Below are 8,467 nucleotides of genomic sequence, written 5' to 3' on the forward strand. Positions count from 1 at the left end.
TTATATAGCATGCTACAATCTTGCACAAAGAAATTGCAGAAACCTCTAAAATGATCAAAAATTAAGTGACTATTCACATCATATTTAACTCGTCCTTCTCAATATCCAACAGCCCCTAAAAGCTATCCTTTTCCCCAGGAGAAAATACAAGTTTAATCTCCACTGTATTTCCACCTCATATTCAACTCTCACTTTCCTTTTCTCAAAGAGAAAATGCAATGAATAATTAAAGGAAAACATCCCTTCCCCAATTTACAATGTATCGATTAGCATTATTTGAAGTAAATAAAGCAAAGGAACATTAGACAGTTAACTAGAAGGGGAAAAAAATACAACTGATCAAAATACTTCCAAGCAACAATCTTTCCTAATTTCTTATAACTAGAGGTGTGAAAATGGATGACTTGAGCGGGAATGGGTTGGTTAAAATGGGTAATGGGTATAAGTGAGTCAACTCATTTATACCAATTTAATTAGATGGATATAAATGGGTAAGTCAAAAAATGAATTGGGTAACTCAATTATCCATTTATAACCCATTTATTTTAACTTTTCATAAACTCATTTAAATTCATTTTTGTAAACTATGTTATCAATTTGTACCACCATTTGCACCCATCATTAGTTTTAAATATTTATTTATAATATTCAATAAACCTAGTTACCAATTTTTTTTTTATCCGTACTCTATGTCGCAAAATTATATACTATTTAATAATTGAACAATAAGAATATAAAAATTTGACATAAGTACTATAAAAGTTAACATAAAAACTTGATTCAAAAATTTTGAATTCCTAATATTTTTTTGTGTAAATTTAAAATTTTATTTTGAAAAGGTAGAAAAAGAGGCTAAAACTTGTCATAAATTGGGAATGCTAAAAAAATGAGTAAGTTAACAAACTAAGAGAAAATAAAATGATAATATAAAACCCATAAATAATAATAATAATGAAACAAAAGTAATTAACATCATAACAAAATAAAGAATTTGAAAAAAAAATGGGTGGGGGAAGAGAGGAGGTTTGGGGGAGACAGACAATTTTAAATGGGTTAATTGGATTTGATGTGTTATCCATTAATACCCATTTATTAAATGGGTATTATTGGGTAACTCATTTGTACCTATATAGAAAAACTTAAAATACTGATATCTTTCTATTCATGGTCGAATATGGGTAAATTTAGTTAAATAAGGGTAAATTTAGTTAAATAAGTTTGTTTGACACGTATACTTATAACAATAAAAATCCACTTTTATGGCTACTAGTTGGCCTGGGCCTCCCGCGAGGCGCGAGGGTGCCCATATTTTCACGGATTGAGTTTTCAGGAATTTTCAGGCATGTTCTTATAATTATTTCTATTTTTACATTCATACATGAGATATATTTATATATGGCCTTTAGTAAGTATTCTCAGTAGGCCATCAAAAGTTAGCAAGAGCTAATTAGCCTCGACAAAAGGATTCTTCTAGCTGTTAGAAATACAGTGGATGGAGATGAGGCTTTAAGTTTGACAAAAGCATCATAAAGTGCATACTATACACATTAGCTAGGCAAAACCGCAAAAGTTGATCTCTACAATGTGACCGTGATGGTGGAAAGTTGATTTAGTTTGTCTTCGGTCACTTGGCTGGGGTGTTGATTTGCTGGAACTGGCAGTAGTGCTCCTTCAGTTGGTAAGCATGCTGTTATGCTGTACATTGTTACTATATTATTTCGGAGAGGATGAGTAAATTTCCTCACTTGGAGGCGGTAGATTTCTTTTCCAAGTCTTTTGCTGACATTAAGCACATCTGGTTGTTGATTCTGTGACAGATTTTATTTCGACAATTGATTGAAGTTATAAAATTGACTGGGAAAATTTTTTACTGTGACAATCTTACCTATTGTGCGATCGGTAGTATATCATCTGCACTAATCTGTAGTATTTGATAGGTAAAATTGGTACCTAATATATGAATGTTCTTGATGGTCCTAATGAAAAGGAAAAGTTGATGAAATGTAGCAGACAAAACCACGCAATAGGAGGAAGCCACTGCATGGGAAAAAGCGCAGCACACCGTTTGCTCTGTGAAGACAATTCAAGAAGCTGGGCGATCAGACAAAAAAGCCAACCTTGGCTTTGATAACCAATTAGTCATTCGGGGGCAAAATTGGTAGGTAAGGATATAATGGTCAGTATACACTCCACAAACAAATTCTAGCCACAAATGTCTCCAATGGCACCGCTTCACTCTTTGGAAATCACTGCAAAATGACCAAAAAGCCCACACACTCAAGGTGCCAATGAGGGACCAAAATCATTGTTCCTAAGACCATTCGCTCTTTTATAGTATACTAGGAGAGGTTCACCGCGCGAATGCGCGGTGGATAAAAGCCCAGTTATACCCACTTATTTTGCAAATTATTATGTAGCAGGTGTAAATGAAAAAAAAATATTCAGAGTTGTATTCTTAGAAATTATATATAATTAGTTCAAAATTGTAAAAATATGAAATTCCAGAGACGAAAATTATTATACAATACCTTTACAAAAGGCAAGAAAAACATGATTAGAACATACACAACTGGCCATTGATCCAATATACAAATTATATTGTGCTCTCCTCAAAATTTACGAATGAAATCTCATTCTTAAAAAGCATCAACAGTAACATACTTGCATTAATTAACATAATTAAAAACTCTTTCTCAACATATCTTGTCTTTTGAGTTTTTGAGGAAAGCGACCTCACAATTTCTGCACAACTTTAATGCTAGAGAGGTTTTACAGCATTATGGGATAAAGCCAATCAAAAGAACAATAAAATCCTCCAAAAAATATCAAGGATATACATCATAAAGAAACCTCATTTTTTTCTTTTTCTTTTTCTTTTTTGGGTACATTGGAAGAGGTCATAATCTCTTAAATAGAAACAAAATGAGAATAAGCAACGGCTAACACATACGCTTCCAACAAATCTCGCATCTCTGCAGGGATGTCATCAAGAACTTGTGAACCCAATGGACCATAAATGCTGCACTTGGCCAATCAATTTGTATATTGATTGCATTCCCTCCAAATATGACTCAGCTAACAGCCCCAGCTCCTTTGCTTTAACTCTCATATCTGAATAAGAAGATTATGATCTGCTGAGTTCTGATACCTAAATTTTTGTCTAAAACTGCATGCAAGAAAAAGACCAATCAAATGGATCTACATATACCGTGCAATAGTAAGGGGCATAGATGACTGGTAAAATCCTTCACATCATGCAAGTCAATCTCACAACTATCATTTGGAGCAGTCCCATGCTGTTTCAAAAGATGCAAGCTAAATTGCTAAATGAAAATAAGAGGTTTGCCATATGCAAAAAACTCGTCAATGGTTTCCAAACAAAATTTACTCTCAGTTTCAACGTTATGTACAACTAAAAACTAACTAAATTTAAGTGCAAACATCTGCTCCAAAATCTAACTTGGCAACATTTCGTATAGGAGAGCAAAAGAATCAAGAAGATTTCTCAATAAAGCAGGACAAAAGGAAGTTTCTAAAAATTTTCAACTTAACTTTGATGCTCTTAGACCAAGGACAACAAAAAATTAGAACAATCCACTAAAATAAAATATAGAAGAAACTTTTCATGAAAGGGAGAGAAAGGAGAGAAAATATGAACGGCATTCAGAGGAGGAAGGGAGAAAAGAATATAGCAACAGAAGAAAGAATGAAGTAGAAGGGGAGACAACATTGGAAAAAAAAAAAAGAACTGTCTAGAGCAAGCTATAACCTTGTAAGCAACTCAAAAACAAAGATAAGATATGAAGTAATTTTCTTTTATACTGCACACTGGCCAATATTTACAGCCTCAGAACCAGCTAGAATTTCTCAAATTCAAACAAGTCGGTATCTTATTATTTTCTTTATTAGTAAAAAGAAAACAAATAATATCATACTTTTCCATTCCAAACAAATTAATACAAAGTAGGCCATAAAACTGCCAAGTAGTCTGAATTTTCATTATAAACCATGCGGCCAATATCGAATAGTAAAGCTACAAGTCAAAACACAACTGCATAAGCAAATGCCATAATGAGCTTCAAGAGAAACAGGAAAAAACTCACATGAGAAATTTACGAAGCACAGACAATTATCAGGTTGATACAATTTTGGAGAAAGTCAAGGAATGAAATTTGTGAAATCCTTGCTATCAATACATTTTTAAGGAATCCGATCAGACACATAATATTATGCAGTAATAATTAGCCTTTGAATTGCAGCAGCATTTTTAAGGGAAAACATGACAAACAAATTACCCTTTGAATTGCAGTAATAATTATAATAGTAATAACTACTCTATGCTCAATCGAAAATGCATTTTAAGCATCCAATCAAACTGTTAGTCCTCTTTTGCATCATTCATTTAGCAAAATATTTGATCTAAAAGCCTAGAGAATCAGCACAAACCACAAGGTGAGAAAACATATATATGTCTAGAAAAAAATGAAGCAAGATTGATTGATCTCTTTCAACTATTTCTTCCTTTAGATAATTGTTTGCCTTTTCTTCAACATCCACAGCTTCTAGAAGAATAAGCTACATTATTTAAAAAAACCCTCAATATATGGCTATCAAAGACTATATTAGAATGATTGATAAATTCAGCATGGCAAATGATAGAACACGAGTATAATGCACATCAATTATGAGAAAAGATATCCACCTCAAGAGTACTTCAAACTGAACCTCCCAGCTTCATATATGATTCAGATGCATAACAATTCATGTTGAGAAGGCAATAGTTTAAAAAAAAGGAATTAGTAAAATTAACAATTTCAACACCCACCAGACACTTCGTGAAAACCACTAAATAGCACAAAAATCAGAAATTTGAAATTCAAAGTTAAGGTAATCTAGAAAGATGACCACAAAATAAAAAGAAAAGATGATAACCTGAAAAGCTAATCTTTTTCTCCTCCCTTTAGTATTTCCTTGTGATTTTCCTCAATCTATCAAATAGGCAGCAATCTAAGATTATGAGGAGCAGCAAAACTAAAGAAGCAAGCAAGAAATTAAAAACTTCAGAAATGAAAAGGAAGCAGAAACTTGAAGGTCCAATCTAGTGTAAAATTGGAAAAATGACATGGAAATAAATCAAAAAAAATTCACAACCTGAAAAGTTAAAATTTTTTCTCCTTTCAGTAGATATTCCTTCCATTTTTTCAAAATGTTTTCACATTTGTATACTATAACGTTGAGATACCAAGAACCATATATTACATACACTGAAAAAATGACTTCACCAATAATGACTAACCATAGAAAAAAGGGTTTTAAAGATCTGATTTGGTAAATTCACATACGAAATAAAAGCTCAAGTAAGATATTGTCAATAATATTAAAAAAACCCATAAAAGTATAAACAAACAATTATTAGATCAAACTTGGCTGTTTTGTCTTACAATTACTATGGGCAGAATAGACTGCTATTATAGGTAATGAACCACATCGTTCAATCGTCAGCTCTGCTTTACCCAACTTGCTCACACAAACACTTCTAGAACAAAGCCATGTAATTAAATGATAATGCTCAAAATGTAAAAACATTTGCTAAAAAATTGATTTTCTAGTTTTTGAAACATTAATGAGGTGTTATCAAGATTAAAATGCAAAGAAGAAAAGTAAGTTTGTAAAATCTACCCATTAAATTGGTGAAACAAATTGTGTAACCTAACCATACTATGATAATAACCAAAGTAATAGGCTCTTTGAAGAGCTAAGAGAGCCGGGAAAAAAAAGGAAGAACAGGCCAGAAAAGAAATTGCTCCAGTACAACTCATCATTCAAGAGTAGAAAGGCAAAGAAAATTATAAGGCACAACTATTCAATATGTTATTTTTAACTTTCACAAGCAAATGTACATGTATCAACCCCCTGGGAGTTTCTATTCTAGCTTCGTAACCTTCAATTGTTGAGGAATACAATCTATCAAATAAACAAAAGAACGCAATTAGGAGATAATCTAAATCCTATCAGCATATACATTTAAGAATCTAGGGAAGGGAAAAATTTCTCTTATTCAGGGGGAAAAACCCCGAAGAATACAAAATCAGTCTGTTTACCACCATGTGTGCATTATCTTCAATGAATGTCGCAGTGGTAGTTATTAAGTGGTGATTTTTTTTTGCATTGATAGTAAAGAAATTGCACATGAGCCACTGTAAATAAATCATTCTTTTCCGTAGGGCCAATAATTACAATAAGAAAGCAAACTATGTACCAAAAGGTAAATACATCAATACATTGAAACTGCATATAAGCAAGCTAACAAATGAATTTCAAATCAAATATTAAATAATCTACAATAAATGAAAATTTCTTACTAAAAAATTCAGAGACTACAAAATTACAAGGATCTCATGGTAAAAGAAACATTAAGTAAACAACAGTACATCAAAAGACTAAACATACCTAATTAAGTAGAAAAAGGCTAAACATAGAACAAACTTAAGTAGCCTTAAAGCTATTGATAATAATATAAGCAGCTTCCCTCCTATCACTATTAGCAATCAGCTTAACACAAAATACCTATTAAAGACACCAGATCAGTTTTGGATACTCAAAAAAACCCAAAAAGAAAAAAGAAAAAAACATTGCAATCATGGGTTCTGAACCAAGTATAATCCCTGCATACATAAAAATCTTTCCTTCTTGTACAGGATGATGGCACATAAACATTAAGAAACAATATGATTTTCCATTGAATGCCTTCTGCACAGAATGTTCGAGACAAATAAATGGAGGAAAAAGTAAAAATTTGGAACCCATACAACAAATTGAACAAAAGGTGAGATGGCCAAAAAAAAATAATCACAGTTAAGAGTATGGCCAAATATACACACTTTTGGCAAGTAACAGAATTTCTTGCACTGCACAAATGTAATTTGAGAGCAAGGATTTTTTGGAATTTGATACACCAGACATGGTAAGCTCAACCAAAAACTCAATATTGTACTGAAGCAAATTACAGCATAAAAACTTTTGGTTCCGCTGCAAAACTCAGACACCCATAAGGCATTTTAGCAATAACTGTTAACCACTCTTGTAAATGCAACTACACCACTCTATGCATACTCTAAATAAAAGTCACAACTACTGCAATGGAAAAGTAATGACAAAGACATCTATTCCAAGCACAATTCAAACAGGATCTCCCAGTACCATGTATAACATGGATGCATAACTATCCGTGTTAAGAAGGCAATAGTAAAGATAAAAGGCAAAACTAAGAAATAATACCTACAGCTACTTTGTGAACACCAATGAATAGAATATAACTTGAAAGCTGAATTTCAGGTGAGCTGCAAAGATAATTGGGGAAAAAAAAAGATCACAACCTAAAAAGTTAAATCTATCTCTTGTGGATTTTTCTTGCGTTTTTCCTCAATCTACTAAACAGAAATCAAAATATGACATAAATGGAAAATAAGACTATTAGCAGCAGCAAAACTAAATAACTAAACAAGAAATTAAAACATATAATCTTCAATGGAAAAGCCAAAAAAAAAAAAAAGAAGAAGGAAGCAGAAACTTGAAGGTCCAGTTTAGCGTAAAATTAGAAAAATGGTTGGAAAATAAACTACAGAAAAATTCGAACCTTGAAAAGTTAAATCTTTTTTTCTTCCTCCCGTCGACTCTTCTTCCAGTTTTCCCTCAATTTATTAAAAGAAAAATGAGTTCCCTATCTGTCCAATAGACAGCAGAAATGAGATCGCTAACAGCAACAAAACTAAAGTACTAAGCAAGAGATCAGAAATTAGAAACTTTTCCTACAAAAAAAAACGGAAACAAAAATTTGAAGGCTAGAGTAAAATTGGAAAAAGACTGAAAAATAAATTAAAGAAAATCGCACAACCTGGAAAGTTGATTCTTTTTCTCCTTCTCGTGGACTTTCAATCCATTGTCCGCAATCTATGAGAAGCAAAATGCGATTGTGAGTAACTGCAAATTCAAGAAAACAAAGAAAGAAACAAAAACTAAACAAAAAAACATCAATGTGCCTTATTTGTTTTTAATTTTTGTTGATTAACAAAGAAGAAAAGAAGAAAGAAAACATGTAGATGAATGATAGATCTGGTCATCGTTTGACAGAGAGGGAGAACGAGAAAGGAAGAGTGTTCGTCTATCAAAGTTGAACAAAAACAGAAGTTCTTGGAGGAAGAGATTAGCATCCTGGGAGAAGCTAAAGGTATAAGCTTACCTAATTTCTTCCTCGCACAGCATTTCTCAGTTCACTAAAAAAAATGGTCAAGGCCATTTCCGCTCCACCAGCTGGATTTGTGAACAATTTTTGGGAGTATTTACAAGGGGCGTTAGTTGCTGTCTTGATGAAGTACTCTGACAACTACCCACAACTTCAACCTTCAACTTTCTGTCCGAGGCAGAGAAAGTGAGATGGTAAGCAGGTAAACATCTGACATACTCCTTG

General features: G+C 32.5%; 1 long non-coding RNA gene across 4 annotated transcripts; it reads right to left on the minus strand.

Annotated features, from left to right (window-relative positions):
* Positions 1-2,874: 2,874 nt before the first annotated feature.
* Positions 2,875-8,467, minus strand: LOC113759497. Of its 4 annotated transcripts, none has more exons than XR_003467014.1 (5): positions 8,240-8,467; positions 7,895-7,950; positions 7,637-7,724; positions 4,933-4,988; positions 2,875-3,111 (listed from the first exon to the last, which is right to left on the minus strand). It is a non-coding gene; the product is annotated as an uncharacterized LOC113759497 (long non-coding RNA). The 4 variants fall into 4 exon arrangements; XR_003467013.1 differs by having other exon boundaries at positions 2,875-3,166; XR_003467015.1 differs by lacking the exon at positions 7,637-7,724.

Source organism: Coffea eugenioides, chromosome 1 (genome assembly GCF_003713205.1).
Source record: "Coffea eugenioides isolate CCC68of chromosome 1, Ceug_1.0, whole genome shotgun sequence".
NCBI classification, from domain to species: Eukaryota; Viridiplantae; Streptophyta; class Magnoliopsida; order Gentianales; family Rubiaceae; genus Coffea; species Coffea eugenioides.